The sequence below is a fragment of the Pelodiscus sinensis genome, chromosome 25, assembly GCF_049634645.1.
Source record: "Pelodiscus sinensis isolate JC-2024 chromosome 25, ASM4963464v1, whole genome shotgun sequence".
In the NCBI taxonomy this organism is placed as follows: Eukaryota; Metazoa; Chordata; order Testudines; family Trionychidae; genus Pelodiscus; species Pelodiscus sinensis.
In genome coordinates, this window is record NC_134735.1 from 7312397 (window position 1) to 7330137 (window position 17741).

Here is a 17741-nt window from a genome sequence, read left to right on the forward strand (position 1 = left end):
AAGGGAGGTTTTTCTTCATGCAGCGCACAGTCAACCTGTGGAACTCCTTGCCAGAGGATGCAGTGAAGACCAGGACTTTAACAGAGTTAAAAAAAAGAGCTAGATACATTCATGGAGATTAGGTCCATCAATGGATATTAGCCAGGATGGGTAGGAATGATGTCCTTACCCTCTGTTTGTCTGGAAATGTATAACAGGAGAGGGATCACATGAGGATTATGTAACCAGTCCTCAGACAGGCCACTCCATGAGAGATGGCAGCGTTGAGCTTCTGAGGAGAGTTCAGGATGTTTGAGCCAGTGTCTTGAGGAAAACTGTGCTGGAATTAAAGCTGATCACAAGTAAATGGATAAGGAACAAGTTCTGTGCTGGGAGAGGAGTCAATATAGGACACAGAGACACAACACAGGGCACGGTTTGGCCCTGAGTGAGAGGCAGTGGATGTAGGGACCTGATCCAACATCCATTGAACTTCACCCTCTTGGTTCACCACTAACTTGCTGCCTGTAGCTTTGAGAAGGTCAATGCATCTTTCTGTGCCTTCATTCCCATCTCTGTGAAGGGAGGCTAACAATATCTCACTCCAGTCAGTGTGGAGCAAGGGAGACACTGTTTCAAATTAATTAATTAAAAGGCTAAAAAAAAGCAGAGGCTAAAGGGGGAATATGCTAGAGGTCTATAAAATCATGACCAGTGTGGAGAAAGTAAATAAGGTAAAGTTTTTTTACTTGTTCCCATAACTTAAGAACTAGGGGTCACCCAATGAAATTAATAGGTAGCAGGTTTAAAACAAACACAAGGAAGTATTTCTTCATGCAATGCACAGTCAACCTGTGGAACTCCTTGCCAGAGCATGTTGTGAAGGCCAGGACTTTAACAGGGTTCAAAAAAGAGCTAGATAAATTCATGGAGGTTAGTTCCATCAATGGCTATTAGTTAGGATAGGTAGGAATGGGGTCCCTAGTCTCTGTTTGTCAGAAGCTTGGAATGGGTGACAGAGGAGGGATCATTTGATGATTCTCTCTTCTGTTCATTCCCTCTGGGGCACCTGGCATTGGCCACTGCCGGAAGACAGGATACTGGGCTAGATGGACCTTTGCTCTGACCCAGTGTGGCTGTTCTTATGTACATGGGTCTCTGGTGCAGCTTCACCAATGCTATGGCAGAAACAAATGTGATCCAAGGCATGTATGACACTTCACAGGTAGACGGCATCTCTGCCATCCCTTGGGGCAGTATGGCGTGAGAAGCAGAGCTGAAGCTGGTCCATAAAATTCTGTCAGAAGTATTGATACACAGCACATAGTCAACCTGTGGAACTCCTTGCCAGAGGATGCTGTGAAGGCTAGAACTGTAACAGAGTTTAAAGAGAAGCTAGATACATTCATGGAAGTTAGGTCCATAAAAGGCTATTAGTCAACGGGTAGGAATGGTGTCCCTGGCCTCTGTGTGTCAGAGGCTGCAGATGGATGGCACGAGACAAATCGCTTGATCATTGTCTTTGGTCCACCCCCTCTGGGGCACCTGGTGCTGGCCACTGTCAGCAGACAGGCTACTGGGCTAGATGGACCTTTGGTCTGACCCAGTATGGCCATTCTCATGTTCTTATGTTTCAGCCCAAATACGGCCATCCAGTTGTGTTTAGAGTCTGCTGGCCAACCCAGGGCCCAAAGAAAACATTTAAAGCCCTGGAAATACAAAAGTCAAGAAGAAACATTAGCTGAGCTGTAGTAAGGTGGGGTTCTTCCAAATAAATCTGTCTTAGATTTTTACATAACTCATGTTACTGTAGCATCTCAGTGCCTCACAATCACATAGCATTTCTAATTAATTCTCAACACCACATCCCCACCCACAGCACAGGCAGTATTATCGGTGCCTTTTCAACACCTATGTGATGTGATAACAATAGTATCACCATTTCGCAGATGGAAAACCGAGGCACAGAGAGGCTAAGTGATTTGACCGTGATTAAAAAGGAAGTCTGGATCATGACTGCAGGTCTCCCAAGTCCTAGGTTAGTACCCTACTCACCTGAGCATCCTCCATCTCTTCTTCCAAAACATTTGTGTGCTTCAGCCTTGGTTGTGTAACTGCAATATCGCACCTCTGAGCAGACCTCTGATAGATGGGATTTGAACCTGGGAACTTCTGAATGTAAGTGCAAGAACTTCTGTTGCCTTAGCCAAAAGCCGTTAGCAAACCAGTACACCTCTGTATACTCCACCCATTACAGAGGGAACAGATGCATTGAGTAGGAGCAGGTTACAGAAATGTTTAACTTTATTATCTTCAATATTATTGTTGCTCATAAGTTTGTGGTAGAGCTAGGAGTCTCAGTCATGGACCAGGAGCCCATTGTGCAAGGCACTGTACAAACTTTGCAGTGGTGAGAAATCTCATTGACTTCAACTACTCACATGCTGAGTCTTGGGTGTGTACAAAATACTTAAAGTAAGGACAACTTAAGACTTTGGCATGTCAGTATCATCCAGCTTGGGGCCAGGAAATCAAAACTAGTCCCCCCAAATATCCTGTTTTTCTAATTACAGAATTTCCTCCCCGACCAGACCAGGTGCAGCCAAAATCCCCAATAAAAAAAGCTCTGATTAAAACTCTGGTATCAAGTGAGTCATAATCCTTGCCAGCTCAAGGGCATTTTTTTTATCTATTAAAAACTGTTTTCTCCAAATGAAATTAAAAAAAGGGAAGAGATAACAAAACTCATTGCTTTTTCATATAAAAAAGGAAGAAAAATTTCACATTTTTTTTAAAAGTTAATAAATGGCCAAGCCCCAGCAGATGGGTGTGTGTGTGCGGAATTTGCATTTTTCAGATTAACATGCACGAGCGAAGATAGAAAACGCACTCGCCCCTAGGGAAATAATTTGAGAAATCTTTGCATATTTTATTTAAAAGCATGCCGCGTTAGGCAGGGTAATAATGCAGAGCGATGGTGATTAGGTTAGGCCTGAAGGGATCACAGCCTGGGACCCTCCCCTCCCTCCTCTCTCATCCTCCCTTCAAACTCCCCTTATTCCTTGGTTTACTCCCCCAGACAGCCTGAGGGAGTAAATTACATGTGAAGCAATATCACATGTTAGGGGGCTTAAACCACATTCTGACCAGCATGCAGGGTCCTGGGTGCTGTATAAGCCCCCTTTACACCCTTAACATGGGGTTTAGACACAGGGAAAATAGGGCCTTGTATGAGACCTGGGAGGGTGAAATTTGTCCCTGTGCAGAGTGACGAGTACATGCCTTAGACTAGTGTTTCTCAACCTTTTCATATAAAATACCCCTTTAAAAAAAAATTATAAGTACCCCCAGTACCTACAGTTTTCAGACACACAATTTTTTTTTCTACCTTTGCAACACATTCCTTTAAACAACTTATCTTAGCTGGGCGGGCAATGACATTTTTGGGTGTAAAAAGTACAAAAATAATAAAGCTTTGTAAAACTTAAACCAAAAATTCCATTTTCTCCAAATTTCAGTTATGTTGACGAACACCCCAGACTCCTCTCAAGTACCCCTAAGGGTACTCGTACCACTGGTTGAGAAACACTGCTTTAGACAACATTTGCCTATAGGTATTGTGGCCTGAAAGAGCTGAATTTAGATGTAAGCGAGGCTAAACTTGCTGAATTGTGGGGATTTAATCCCTCTTGGGTGTTTTTTAGCCATGATACCCTGTCTCACCACTTCATAAGTGACTGAGAAATGCTTCCCCGTGTTTTAAACCCACCATCAGCACCGTGACACAAACCTGCACTGATGCCAGCCGCATACTGGCCACAGACATCCCGGAGACCAATGCTGAATCCCCAGCTGGAGAATGGAGGGAAGTGGTTTTCCCAGCCTGTGAACATTTCTAAGATTTCAAAAATGTTCCCAAACTGGGCAGACATCTCAGAAATTTCCACAAAACAAAACTCTGAAACCATATCTTGGGTTCAGGTGGGTTTTGAACATTTTGTACCTTTTCCTTTTAATTTTGATAATTTTTTTATTATTTTTTCATTCTATTTACTCCAAAGTGCAAAAGGAAAAGTCATCTCCAACCAGAAAAACAAAACTTTTCATTCAGAAATGTCACCATGTCCATTTTGAAGCTCCCCTTCCCCAATTTTTTTTATTTTAGTCAAGAAATTTGACGAAAGCCATTCTGCCCTGTGGCAAGTTTTAGTGTGAGCAAATCAGCATTTTTCAATGAAAAAAACATTCCATAAAAAATGTCCTGGCCAACTGCCCCAAACCCTGTGGAGCTAAAATTGGTCTCTGCGGACTGGCAACATGAGGATTCATTAACACATGGGAAAGCCTAGTCACATTCCAAAATTGGTGAAAAGTGTCATATTGGCATGTGTACAGCTGGCCATTCTGCATGGGTACATCTACACTGCACGGCTATTTCGGGATCCCGGAGGTATCCCAAAATAGCTACCCCGCATCTCCACAAGCCGCCTGTTATTTCAAAATATTTTTTTAAATTACAGGTGTGCTATTTCAGCATCCTGGTAACCCTTGTTCCATGAGGATTCAGGGATGTCTCAAAATAGTGTGTTATTTCAAAATTTGGTGTTGTGTAGACGCGCCAAATTTCAAAGTAGCCTGTTTTGAAATAGACTCAAAATAAGAGACGCAATTTGTGTAGTGCAAATCGCGTATCTTATTTCGAGTTTCGGGTGCTGTGTAGATACCCCCCCCCCCTCTCAAAGTGCTCACAGCTGCCCAGGCATACATGTCCACCTGTCACAATCCAACCTGCCATGTTAAATTAACAATAGGTATCAATTACTATTAATATTCAATATGATGGAATAACTGTCTGGCTCTGTAATAATGCAGAAGATTTATTTCTATTATGGCAGGACTGCCAAGGATCATCAGGGTCCTATTGAACTAAACACTTTGCAGAGAAGTAGGAAAGAAGAAAACCCTGCTCTAGAGAATTTACAGTCTGGGCCCAAGTCTACACTAGGGGAGAAAATTGAACTAAGATACGCAACTCCAGCTACATGAATAGCATAGTTGGAGTCTGCGTACCTTAGTTCGAATTTCCATGGCGTCCCCACTAATGGGAGGTTGATGAAAGAAACTCTCCTGTCGATTTCCCTTTCTAATCATGACCTGGTGGAGCACTGGAGTCAACAGGGGTGTCATCAGTGGTTGATTTAGCAGGTCCTTGCTAGACCCGTTAAATCAAACCTTGGGAGATCGATCTCTGCGGCATCAATCTCCCAGTAAGTGAGACAAGGCTTCAGTGTCAAAAAGGATGTAAGTGGCAGAGGATAATAAACAATCATTTTGCAAATATCGACCAATGTATTTGCAAATACAATACACCTGTGACCGAGAGGCAGGCGGTGTTCTCCTTATAATGCAGGTGGGGGATCTGACACAAAAGTCCATGTACCTTAAGTACTTATATGGCCACCATCATAGTTACAGTATTTATCCCAGCACTGCTGTGAAGGAGGGCAGGGCTGTTATGTCCCTGGTACAGATAGGGAACAGAGAGACTGACAGATCTTTTAACCCATGTCTCCCAGGTTAGTCCTCCTACTAGACTTTCCTTCTATTCCCAAGACTTTATGTGACTTCCTTATGGCCAGATAGGAAACAAATCTAAGCTAAAATTGAGGCTTAGGGGTCCCTGGCTCCCAACACTGTGCTTGGGACATTAGTCCCAGTCTCCCATTCTCACTTCCTCTGCAAGGGATCTTTCCATTCTTTGGACAGAGCTGAGATGTTCCTGTGGACTGAAGGTATCATGACTAGGTTCTATCATGAACAAAGCCACTTAGCCACCTCCAGCTCCTTTCCTCTCTTAGTTGGTGAAGGTCTGTGGCGCTATACACAGATTTGGGATTGTCTCTGTAAAGTCATGCTCCAGCGAGTCCTTTTGCTCTGCTGCCACCAGCTAAGAACTGACAGAGAACCACTGCCCCCAGGTGCAAAGATCATGGGAACTGAAATTCATCAGGACAGCAAGGAAGCAGGGCAGGAAGCAAGCAGGCAGTTGTCAGTGCAACCTTGGTGAGTGCACACTCAGCTGATTGAGATGCCCACCAAAACAGCTCTGGCCAAAATCTTTCAAGGACTGGTCAAAGTATCTGGGAGTTTCTTCCTTGGAAAGGGTCTTTTGTGTCTGAGTCATAATAATAACCATTGAGATGTCCTAGAAACCCACCATCACCAGCCCTCCCACCCCAGGACCTCTGTCTTCCAGAACCCGTCCTCATAGAATCATAGAACACTAGAACTGGAAGTGACCTCGAGAGGTCGTCAAGTCCAGTCCCCTGCCCTCACGGCAGGACCAAGCACCATCTAGATCATCCCTGATAACCTGCTCTTAAATATCTCCAGTGATGAAGATTCCACAGGCTCTCTAGGCAATTTATTCCAGTGCTTAAACACGCTTGGCACTAAATGATTTGAGGGAGGAGCTTAACCACCCTGACAGTTAGGAAATTTTTCCTAATGTCCAACCTAAACCTCCCTTGCTGCAATTTAAGCCCATTGCTTTTTGTCCAATCATCAGAGGCCAAGGAGAACACTTTTTTCCCTCCTCCTTGTGACACCCTTTTAGGTACTTGAAAGCTGCTCTCATCTCCCCTTCTCAGGTTATGTCTACACTGCCAGTTTTTTTCAGCGGGAGATATGCAAATCACACTCTCATTTGCATATCTTCTGCCGATCCTTTTTGCGGAAGAGGTTTTGCCGCTAAAAAGCTCCATGTAGATGGGGCCATTTGCTGGGGAAAAAAAACTTTCACACGATCCTGTAAACCTCTTTTTTTTTTTTGAGGAATAAGATACTTTTGTCGGGAGAGGCCATATTTCAGAAAAAAACCTCTTTCGAAAAGTCCCCTTCTTCCTTGCGGAATAAGGAATACAGGGGCTTCCGAAAGAGCGCATTTGCTCTTACGCAAAAAAAAAGTGGAAGAGCATATGCGTTCCCTGGACGTGGCAGAGTTTTTTCGGGATACTCGAAAAAACCCACACTCTAGCTGTACCCCTACTGTGAGGACAGGGGACTAGACTCAATGACCTCTCGAGGTCCCTTCCATTTCTGCTGTTCTATGATTCTAATGTTATGGGAACAAGCAAATAACTTTTCCTTATTAACTTTCTCCACACAGGTCATGATTTTATAGACCTCTATCATATCCCCTCTTAGTCTCCTCTTTTCTAAGTTGAAAAGTCCCAGTCTTTTTAATCTCTCGTCATATGGGACCCGTTCCAAACCCCTCATCATTTTTGCTGCCCTTTTTTAACCTTTTCCAATACCAATATATCTTTTTTGAGATGAGGCGACCACATCTGTATGCAGTATTCAAGACGTGAGTGTACCATGGTTTTATATAGAGGCAATAAGATGTTCTCTGTCTTATTCTCTATCCCTTTTTGAATGATTCCTAACATTCCGTTTGCTTTTTTGACTGCTGCTGCACATTGAGTGGATGTTTTCCGAGAACTAGCCACATGACTCCAAGATCTCTCTCACTTAAGTAGTTGTAGCTAATTTAGTCCTCATCATTTTGTATGTATAGTTGGGATTATTTCTTCTAATGTGCATTACTTTACATTTATCAACATTAAATTTCATTTGCATTTTTTTTGCCCAGTTATTTAGCTTTATGAGATCTTTTTGAAGCTCTTCACACTCTGCTTTGGTTTTAACTATCTTGAGCAGTTTAAAGGGAGAAATGATAAAAACTCAACCAAAATAACAGGAAAAGAATGTTTACCCCCCGTTCTCCAGACTAATACAGCACAGGACTTGAATTTCTGGTCTAATCTCTCCTATTTGTCCTTGTTGGTCTGCAGAAAGAGAAGTTCATTTATAGGATGGCTGATCCAGAAGCCAGGGAGGAAAGAACTGAGCACCATCATTCTCAAATCTAGCCTGTGAGATGATTTACCCAGAAATGACACTGCAGCACCAGACTTGCTGATTGGCTCCTGTCTTATGACATCATCCAAGAAAGCAATGTGGACTCAAGGTGATGCATCTATTTTATGTACCTCTGGTGTTCTCTTTATCCAGATGAATGTTGGTTTTGTTTTAATCTTTGTGAGCAGCCTCCCACTGTGATATCATGTGGCAAGGAGTTCCACAGGTTATCTCTTGGTATCATGTGGCAAGAAATTCCATGGATGATCTATGCTCCATTTTAAATGTGTTGCTTTTCAGTTCCATTGGGTTGCTTCTTGTTCTTAGAGGACACTAAAGGGAAAGCATCCACATTATAAATCATCTCCTACTATAGGTGGCACTCAGTGAGGGGGAAAGATGGCTTTGTGCTGAACGCTCTGGAATAAGACTTATCCATTCTGGGGCTCCTGGCTCTGCCACAGTCTCCCTGTGAGACCTAGGGCAAGTAATTTATTTTTGACGTGACTCCGTTTCCTCATTTATAAAATGGGGATAATAATATCTCCTTTGCTCTGTTGATTTAGACTGTAAACTCTTCACGGCAGGGACTGTCACAATATGTGTGTGCAGAGTCCAGTGCAGGAGTACTGAAGGGGAAGGTTGCAATGCTGTAACACAATCTGAATGTGGTCTGCAAATAAGAGGCTGTTGTACAGCACAATTGCCAATCTAGCACCTTTCGTCAGCAATTCACTTGGGCAATGTAAGATGTCTTATCCGGCTGTTACCATATAATCAAACATACAATACCTTTTCCTGGGAATCCCCTCCAGTGAGAGTTTTACAGAAAGCCCAGGATTTACACATCAGTGCAAGGGGATTAGGAATTTGGGTACACAAACCCTTTAGGCACCTCTGTAAACCCCAGCCCCAAAGTTCAGCCGTACAAACCCTGAGCTCCAATTTCTGTAGGAAGATGAATCATAAATTGAGCCTGGGTGTCGTGAAAGCATGTGTATCAGCTTGCTCCCTTTTCAAAGCAAGTAATAAATCAAGGATCATCCCTTAAAATACTTTGAAACACTCCACAAGGGATATATTTTTAACACATGGCTCTTTGTGTGAGAGAAATCAAATTGCTTTTCATAAACTGCTTCTGCTGTAACCCTAACAGCCCTGCTTGGCACTCGTGTAGAGCTTTTTATCCATGATATATCTGAAAGCACTTGACAAAGGTGCTGACATATATCCCCATGATCCCCCACAAGGAAACGGACACACAAAACGGTGACATGACTTGCCCAAGATCAGAGAGCAAGCCAGCGGCAATGGGACTAGAACCAATAGGAACCCTGACTACCAGGTTGTCCTTTGGACCACACAAGGGGAAGTGGCCTAAAGGTTTCAGAGCAGCCTTCTGAATCCTGCATTCTAGCCCCTGCTCTGCCATTGGCCTGAAGAGTGACTTTGGGTGAACCACTTCCACTGCTGCCTGCCTCAGTTTCCCCATGTATGAATAGCCGGGTGATGGCAGCTGTCTACCATCCCAATTCCCTCCACCCCCAAGCTAAAGAAGCTGGGAAAAGAAGCTGGAGGTGAAGGGGAAGGAATTCTCTCCCAGGCTTCCCCGTAGCTACAGCTACACAGCCCCGAACCTGCAGCTGTCCCTGTTCTAAGGAGTGTAATGGCCGACAAACCTTCATAGAATCCCCTACCAATCTTCTGGCTTGCTTGCCCCAGCCTTGCCAGCTGAACCCAGCTATAGTATATGGGGACAAGGTGAGTGCCCACCTCCCTGAGCCAGGTTACGTGGCACACAGGGGAAGGTGGTACCTCAAAAACCACCCCTGCACAGAAGAGAAGGAGGCAGGAGTCTTGAACACATTTTTCTGATTCAGAAATTGCCTTGGGTATCTGGCCTTCTTGGCCTATGTCCCAGTATGCTACTTTCAGCCCTTCCTGTGTTTTTCACCTGTCTCCCTTGAGCAGCACTGAAATGCAACTACCTCTGGGGTGAAAAAAAGGGTCAGAGAATCTTTAATGTCCAAACAGGACATTGAGATTCAAGGGCTTGTCTGAAAGAGTCCTACATGGTAACTATCAGGGTGCTGGGAAGGGTTGTGCTGACTTTTGGTGTGCTTTTTAGGTTGCATTTCTAGGACCAATGGGTGCTACAAATGTCTTGAAAGCAGCAAGGAGGAGCATAGAGGTACATGGAGCTCACCAAAAAGCTGACCAAAGTGTTCTGAACCACCAGGTTTCAGACAGGGTCTTATTTCACCTCACCTGATTGGCTCCCACCCATTCAATGCATCATTTTCAGCAGAACTCTAGTCAGACTAGTGCAGATAAAACAAAAAATAGGACAATGTAGCACTTTAAAGACTAACAAGATGGTTTATTAGATGATGAGTTTTCGTGGGCCAGACCCACTTCCTCAGATCAGGAGTCTCCCGGAGTCCACTTAGGGAACAATCAGGTGGTAGCATAGTGTGCAACTCCCATTAACACCAGTGGTGCAAGGCAAGATTAAAAACAGCTGGGCAAGTGGCTGGGGATTTAAGATGCTGCAGTTGTGCAGCTTGGGGGGGGGCATTAATTGGTTGGGGGTGAGTAGGAAGAGCATAAATAGGAGGCGGGGGCCACAGTGGTTCAGGCTTTTTGATGATGAAGTAACAAGGCAAATGCTGAGGGCTTCAGTAAAAGTTGAGCTGTGCTACATTGCAGATTTCCTTAGGCCTGGGAGTTGCTCAGTGCCAGCTTTGGTTAGGGCCCTGCAGATATTTGGGCATGTGGAGGGCTGGTGATTTTGCCAAACCTCCCTCAGCTAGGGAGGGAGCCACCTATGCTGGGCATTCAGCTGAAAGCAGTTCCTAAAGCCCACCCCTCTTCTGAAGGAGTTTGGCAGGGCAGCTCCATGAACTATTTGCGCTCCCTTGCATTTTGAGGTGTGGGGGTACCAGTATGGGAGAAGATGACTTATAGGGCAGCCCTAGCCATTTGGCAAGATGAAAGGGGTCTTCTCATTGCATTACTATTTTAGTACCTAGAGATATGGACTGAGATTGGGGCCTTGTGTTGGAGCTGTACATGCACATGACACACCTTGGCTTACAATTGGCCAGAGAAAGGGGAGCTGGAGAGAGGCAGGATCATTAGCAGGGTGTTACTTGTGGGGGACTGAAGCCCAAAGATGAAGTCCTAGAATACTAGGACTGGAAGGGACCCCGAGAGGTCATCGAGTCCAGTCCCCTGCCCTCATGGCAGGACCAAATAGTGTCTAGACCATCCCTGATAGACATTTATCTAACCTACTCTGAAATATCTCCAGAGATGGAGATTCCACAACCTTCCTGGGCAATTTATTCCAGTATTTGACTACCCTGACAGTTAGGAACTTTTTCCTAATGTCCAACCTAAACCTCCCTTGCTGCAGTTTAAGCCCATTGCTTCTTGTCCTATCCTCATAGGCCAAGATGAACAAGTTTTCTCCCTCCTCCTCATGACACCCTTTTAGATACCCTTTTAGTCACATCAGTATTGCCAGTTTCACACATTATAAAACTGAGTCAGGCCTTAAAAATATTTCTTAAATATCATGAGGGTTTTTTTAAGGGATTCTTTTTGTTTTCACTTGGGTTTGAGCCTTTCAGGATCATGTTTTCTGTTTTTTTCTGGGGGTCCATGAGGGCTAGAAATGCTTTAAAATGTGGGTCATGGGCTGTCAGGATAACTCCAGAAAGGAGACGGTTTAAGAAAAAGCATCCAACACCATGGCAGTCAGGATAGCACTGCAAGAGCTGGCAATGCCGAGTAGATGGCAGAAACATGGGGCAAACCAGCTCTTGGGAGTCTAAGCTGAAGAGGTTCCTGCCCTGCTCTTTTAAAAACATCATCCTGTTGTGTAGACCCCAGCGCCCTGGAGTCAGAGGTGTTACAGCAGGATTTGCTAGCCAGCTCCCTGTTCCTATCTCACTCAGCCACCCCGGGTCACTCCAGGCAGCGCTCACTTTCTCAACACCCCAAATCATTAATGGACTCACACATGCAACACTTTGACACCTTCCCCTCCTCCTCTGGATGTAGGCAGGGGTTTATATGTGCCGTGGCTTCTGTTAGCTTCAGACTGAACTTTCTAAAGCGGGGGAGAGAAGAGGATAAAACCTTCCCCCTGGCAAAATCCAGGAACTGGAAAAGCCCCTGCTACTTCCCCAAGCTTTGAAATCTGAAACAGAGCAGCGGCGAACAAACCCAAGCCTGGCGCTCTCTCTGTCTGTTTCCATTATTAATAAACTTTGAAGGGCTCCCTTCTGCTCTTAATGAGATTAGTGTTATTTTCAAGCATTGCCGCAGGGCAAAGGACTGAAGAAGTGGCTGATCTGTAAACTAAAGGGTGCTAATCTATGGGGGGTGGGTTCCCCCAGCCCCATAGCCCCAAGGCATCAGGGGTTGGGCCAAGAGTAATCAATTAAAAGAGAGGATTAGAAGAGTCTTGGTCACTTGCTATTTTGAGGTCTCTCTAACACACTTCTGAAAACAAACAGCCAGAAGGCTGCTGCGGGTGCTTGTGTGCTCCAGGGGCAGAGGGGTAGGAGAGAGAGAGAGGAGATGGCTGCTGATCAGGAGGGGGATTCCAACTTTGCCATTAAACAGCGATAAGAAATATCGTAGTCACATGGCCCTTGTTTACATTTTGAACCAAAAGAGGAGGAGGGGAAGAAGTCTGCCCTTAATCCATTGACAGCCACCATTTGGTTAGCAAGTTTTTCTGAGAGTGGATTTAAAACCTAACTTGATTCTGTTCACTCAAGATCATTTGAAGAAATGGGCTTTGCCCATGAAAACTCACGAGACGATATGTATATATATTTGTGAGTCTCTAAGGCAGGCCTGCACAACTTAGAAAGCGGTGAGGGCCATATTACTCCAAAGAAAACAGCTGCGGGCCGCAAGTAGGGATGCTCTCCCAAAAAATACCAAACACATGGGCTAAACATTTTTGTTGAGGGGGAAAAAAAAAGAGCCATGTGTGTCTTCACTTGGCCCCCCGGCATTTGTCTCTTCTGCACCCTGCCCTTTGGTGCCTTCCCCTTTCTCCTGACCTGCCCCCCTCCCCTCAGCACAAGCCCCTTCCCCTCCCCTACCTGGCTTCTGCCTTCCAGGTTGTGAGGCTGCTGGAGCCTTTTTGAATCTGGCGGTCACTGGCCATGACGTCATGACATCACACCAGTGTCCTGCCATCTGCAGGCATCACACTCTCTGGCTTGTGCCCCACCTCCTTGCACCGGAGCTGCATGCAGGCAACCTGGCAGCGAGAATCACCGCACTTCCCCCTCCCCAGCGGCACTCCACTTCTCCGCCCAGCCGGCAGATCGGATGGGGCCACGCCGCCCGTAGTCGGCACAGGCTGCACAGTGAGCCCCTGCAGGCCGCATGTGGCCCTCGATCCGCATGTTGTGCAGGCCTACTCTAAGGTGCCACGGGACTACTCTTTGTTTTTGAAGTTACGGAGTAACATGGCTACTACCCCCTCTGAGCCTTTATTCAGTTTGTTTAGTTTATTGCCAGGTTTTTAGCGTGGTTTAGAATTTAGGAGTTAAACCAATGAATGTGATGACCCCACATACCACAGTGCTTGTGGTCTTCCAACTATGAACTGTTAGAGCAAAAGAAAGGCACCAGAGGCTCTGGTTGTGTAGAAACATAGAGCCCTTCCTTGCATGTTGGGGTCCGGAATCCTGTGCCCAGATTTGGGCACATCCCTCACCAGAAAGAGACTGACAAGTTTTTCAGGGAATTGTGCAAAGAGCAATAGACAGGTCAAAGCCTAACTGGACTGTCTTGAAATAGGGTATCTGTGAAATACACCCAGGATATCTACAATCACCTAGAGGCCAGAGGTAAGTAAGCAAGGGCGCCCTGGTGCGCAGCTCCTGTAAGAGCTGGCTGAGTTTCAGTAAAAGCCAGCAAGGAGTTATTTAAAGAGCCGGCAGGGACCTGGGTTGCAATAGGAGAGGACCGGTAAGAAATGTTAAGTTACTTTCACCATTGCTTGAGGCCCTTTTAACGAAAAACCCAACATCAATGTCCTCCCTCCCCCCCGAAGCGCTCACTCCGAAAGGGTCTCTCTGCGATTCTCATAGTTTGCAGCTTTTGCCCTTAGTATTGGGTATGGACATCTTTTCTTATGCTTTCTCCTCTCCCAAGAGCAGGGCTTGAATATGAATTGGGGGGGAGGGGATTGCCTGTTGCAAACAGAGGGTCTTTGCTCTTCATGATGTTTGTCCAATAGCTTCTTCCTCCCAATTGAGCTGTCCTATCTGTCTGGGTGGGAGGCAGGGAGCGAGTCAGCTGAGCAGAGAGTTCCAAAGTGGACAGAACAGAAATGCGATCTGTAGAGGGCGGATGAAGCAGTGCACCCTGGCATGGATGCATGCATGGGGCCTGTGACTTGGGAGGAAGCCCCAAAGAATTTCTGGGCTCTGTTGTGGGAGGTCTTTTCCTCAGTGTCACGGAGCTCATGGCGCTGCATCACTAATCTTCTCTGAACCTCCCATTGACTTCTGTGGGCTTTGGGTTAAGTCCTTATAATGCACTAGGCAAAGGAGACACCAGATCTGCTGGACAGCAAAGCGCACATATGATGGAGGGTTCATTGAAGCGATTGGCTGGACAGCTCTGGGGAGTCAAGTCCTCTGTTGCCCCTCAGAGCAGATACAGTACAGAGTGATGGCGAAAGCCTTCCTCCACCCTATCTCCTCACAAGACCACAGCCCAGATGCTAAGGGGAATTCAAGCTGCATGGCCCATTTTCTCATTAGCCTTTCTGCTGAGAAAAGCTCATAAAATATTTACTGACTTGGTTTTGGGAACTAGGCTGAGACCATTCAAGCTCAAATCATGTAAGGCTTGGGATGGTTTCTAACAGGTGACCATGAGGAAAAGGAAGCAGGTTCTTTGTTAAGAAAACAAAGGTCCTGGAAGTGTTCCTAAGGCAGGCGCGGCAACTTGGACTTCTGCTTTACAACTTCTAAATATGCTCCCTAAGAGCATGTCTACAGAGCAACATTATTTTGAAATAATGTAGTGTGTGTCTACACAGCAAACCCGTTATTTCGAAATAAATTTGGAATAACGGGCTTCTTACTCCAACTTCTGTAAACCTTGTTGTGTGAGGAGTAAGGGAAGTTGGGGGAAGAGTGCTCTATTTTGACATAACTGCTGTGTAGACATGCCCAAAGTCAAAATAAGCGATTTCAACTTAAAGTACGCAACTGACGTAGCTCAAGTTGTGTAGCTTATTTCAAGTTTAGCCATGCCCTAAATGTCCTAAGCATCCATGTAATCTAGCAAGGAACTAGCCAGTCCCCTTGTGAGAGATTTCACAGCCAGGAAAAGTTTCCTTTCATTCAGTCTTATTTTCCCCTCTGCTCAGTTTTCTACCCCAACTCCTAGCTAAACGCTCCTCTTTGGCTGCCATCAGCAACTCCGCAAACCTCATTGCCTCCTTATGCTCTGCAAACACTTGTCACAGGACAGTGGTCTCCACTGGTACACTGAGACCGCTGAATGGCTCTGCAGTGACACACAACATTGCATACCTGCTACTAGGTCAAATTGCAAAGGATGAATATAAGCAAATAAATCAAGTATGTAGGGGGGAAATTGGAAAGGCGAAGGCACAAAACGATCTCAATCTTGCTAGAGACGTAAAGGGTAACAAGAAAACATTCTACAAATATATTAGAGGCAAGAAGAAGACTAAGGACAGCGTACGCCCATTGTTCAATGAAGAGGGAGAAACAATAGCAGAAAACATGGAAATGGCAGATGTGCTTAATGTCTTCTTTGTTTCATTTTTTACCAAGAAGGTTGGTAGATGCCCTAACATAATGAATGCTAGTGGAAATGGGATAGGTTTAGAAGTTAAAATAAAAGAACAAGTTTAAAATTACTTAGAGAAGTTAAGTAATAGAGATGTAGCCATGTTAGTCCGGTCTTGCTGAAACAAAAGACAGGACTATGCAGCACTTTAAAGACTAACAAGATGGTTTATTACCTCATCACCTAATAAACCATCTTGTTAGTCTTTAAAGTGCTGCATAGTCCTGTCTTTTGTTAGAGAAGTTAGATGTCTTCCAATCACGGGGCCTAATTAAGTGAATCCTAGCATACTCAAGGAGCTGATAGAGGAGGTATCTGAGCCATTAGCTATCATCTTTGAAAAGTCATGGAAGTCTGGAGAGATTCCAGAAGACTGGAAAGGGAAAAGGGCACTAGATTTGCCCTTTTCCAGTCTTCTGGAGGGATTCCAGAACACTAGAAAAGGGCATATCTAGTGCTCAGCTATAAAAAGGGAAATAAGAACATCCCAGGAAACTACAGATCAATCAGCTTAACTTCTGTGTCAGGAAAGATAATAGAGCAAATAGTTAAGGAATTCATCTGCAAATCTGTGGAAGATAATAAGATGATAGGTAACCATCAGAATGGGTTTGTAAAGTACAAATCATGTCATACCATTCTGATAGTTTTCTTTGATAGGATAACAAACTTTGTGAATAAGGGGGAAGCTGTGGATGTGGTATACCTAGACTTTAGTAAAGCATTTGATAGGGTCTGGCATGATCTCCTTATTAATAAACTAGGGAAATACAACCTAGATGGGGCTCCTATAAGGTGGGTGCATAACTGACTTGATAGCCATTCTCAGAGAGTAGCCATTCTCAGAGAATAGTAATTAATGGTTTGCAGTCATGCAGGAAGGACAGAACAAGTGGGATTCCGCAGGGGTCAGTTTTGGGACTAGTTCTATTCAATATCTTCATGAGCAATTTAGATATTGGCATAGAAAGTATGCTTATTAAGTTTGCAGATGATACCAAACTGGGAAGGGCTGCAACTGCTTTGGAGGATTGGGTCAAAATTCAAAATGATCTGGACAAACTAGAGAAATGGTCTGAGGTAAACAGGATGAAGTTTAATAAGGACAAATGCAAAGTGCTCCACTTAGGAAGGAACAATCAGTTTCACACCTACAGAATGGGAAGTGACTGTCTAGGAAGGGATACTTCAGAAAGAGATCTAGGGGTCATGGTGGACCATAAGCTAAATATGTGTCAGCATTTTCACACACGATTCTGGGAGGCATTAACAGGAGCGTTTTGAGCAAGACACGAGAAGTCATTCTTCTGCTCTACTCTGCACCGATTAGGCCTCAATTGGAGTTTTGTGTCCAGTTCTGGGCACCGCATTTCAAGAAAGGTGTGGAGAAATTGAAGAAGGTCCAGAGAAGAGCAACAAAAATGATTATAGGCTTAGAAAACATCTCCTACAAAGGAAGACTGAAAGAATTGGGCTTGTTTAGTTTAGAAAAGAAAAGACTGAGGAGGGACATGATAGCGATTTTCAGGCATCTAAAAGGGTGTTACAAGGCAGGGGGAGAAAAATTGTTCCCTTTGGCCTCTGTTGATCGGACAAGAAGCAATGGGCTTAAATTGCAGCAAGGGAGGTTTAGGTTAGACATTAGGAAAAGCTTCCTCACTGTCAGGGTGGTTAAGCCCCCCTCAAATCATTTAGTACCAAACATGTTCCATGTTTTTAAAAAGTGATCATTTTAGCCCTTTAATTTTGTTCTTTAACATGACTAGTTTAAACGAGGAGTCCTTTGGCACCTTAAAGACTGACAGATCTGTTTGGGCATAAGCTTTCGTGAGTAAAAACCCACTTTGTCAGATGAAGTAGTTTTTACCCACGAAAACTTAAGCCCAGATAAATCTATTCGTCTTTAAGGTGCCTCAGGACTCCTCATTGTTTTTGCAGATTCAGACAAACACAGCGACCCCTGAAAATGGTTC

General features: G+C 44.7%; 1 long non-coding RNA gene across 1 annotated transcript in view; it reads left to right on the top strand.

The window, feature by feature from the left end:
• Positions 1-17741, top strand: part of LOC112546262 (uncharacterized) — a 117706-nt gene that overhangs the window by 63772 nt on the left and 36193 nt on the right. The window contains exon 3 of the long non-coding RNA XR_012897654.1: positions 7836-8011. This is a non-coding gene — a long non-coding RNA (uncharacterized LOC112546262). The remainder of the gene's footprint in view (positions 1-7835; positions 8012-17741) is intronic.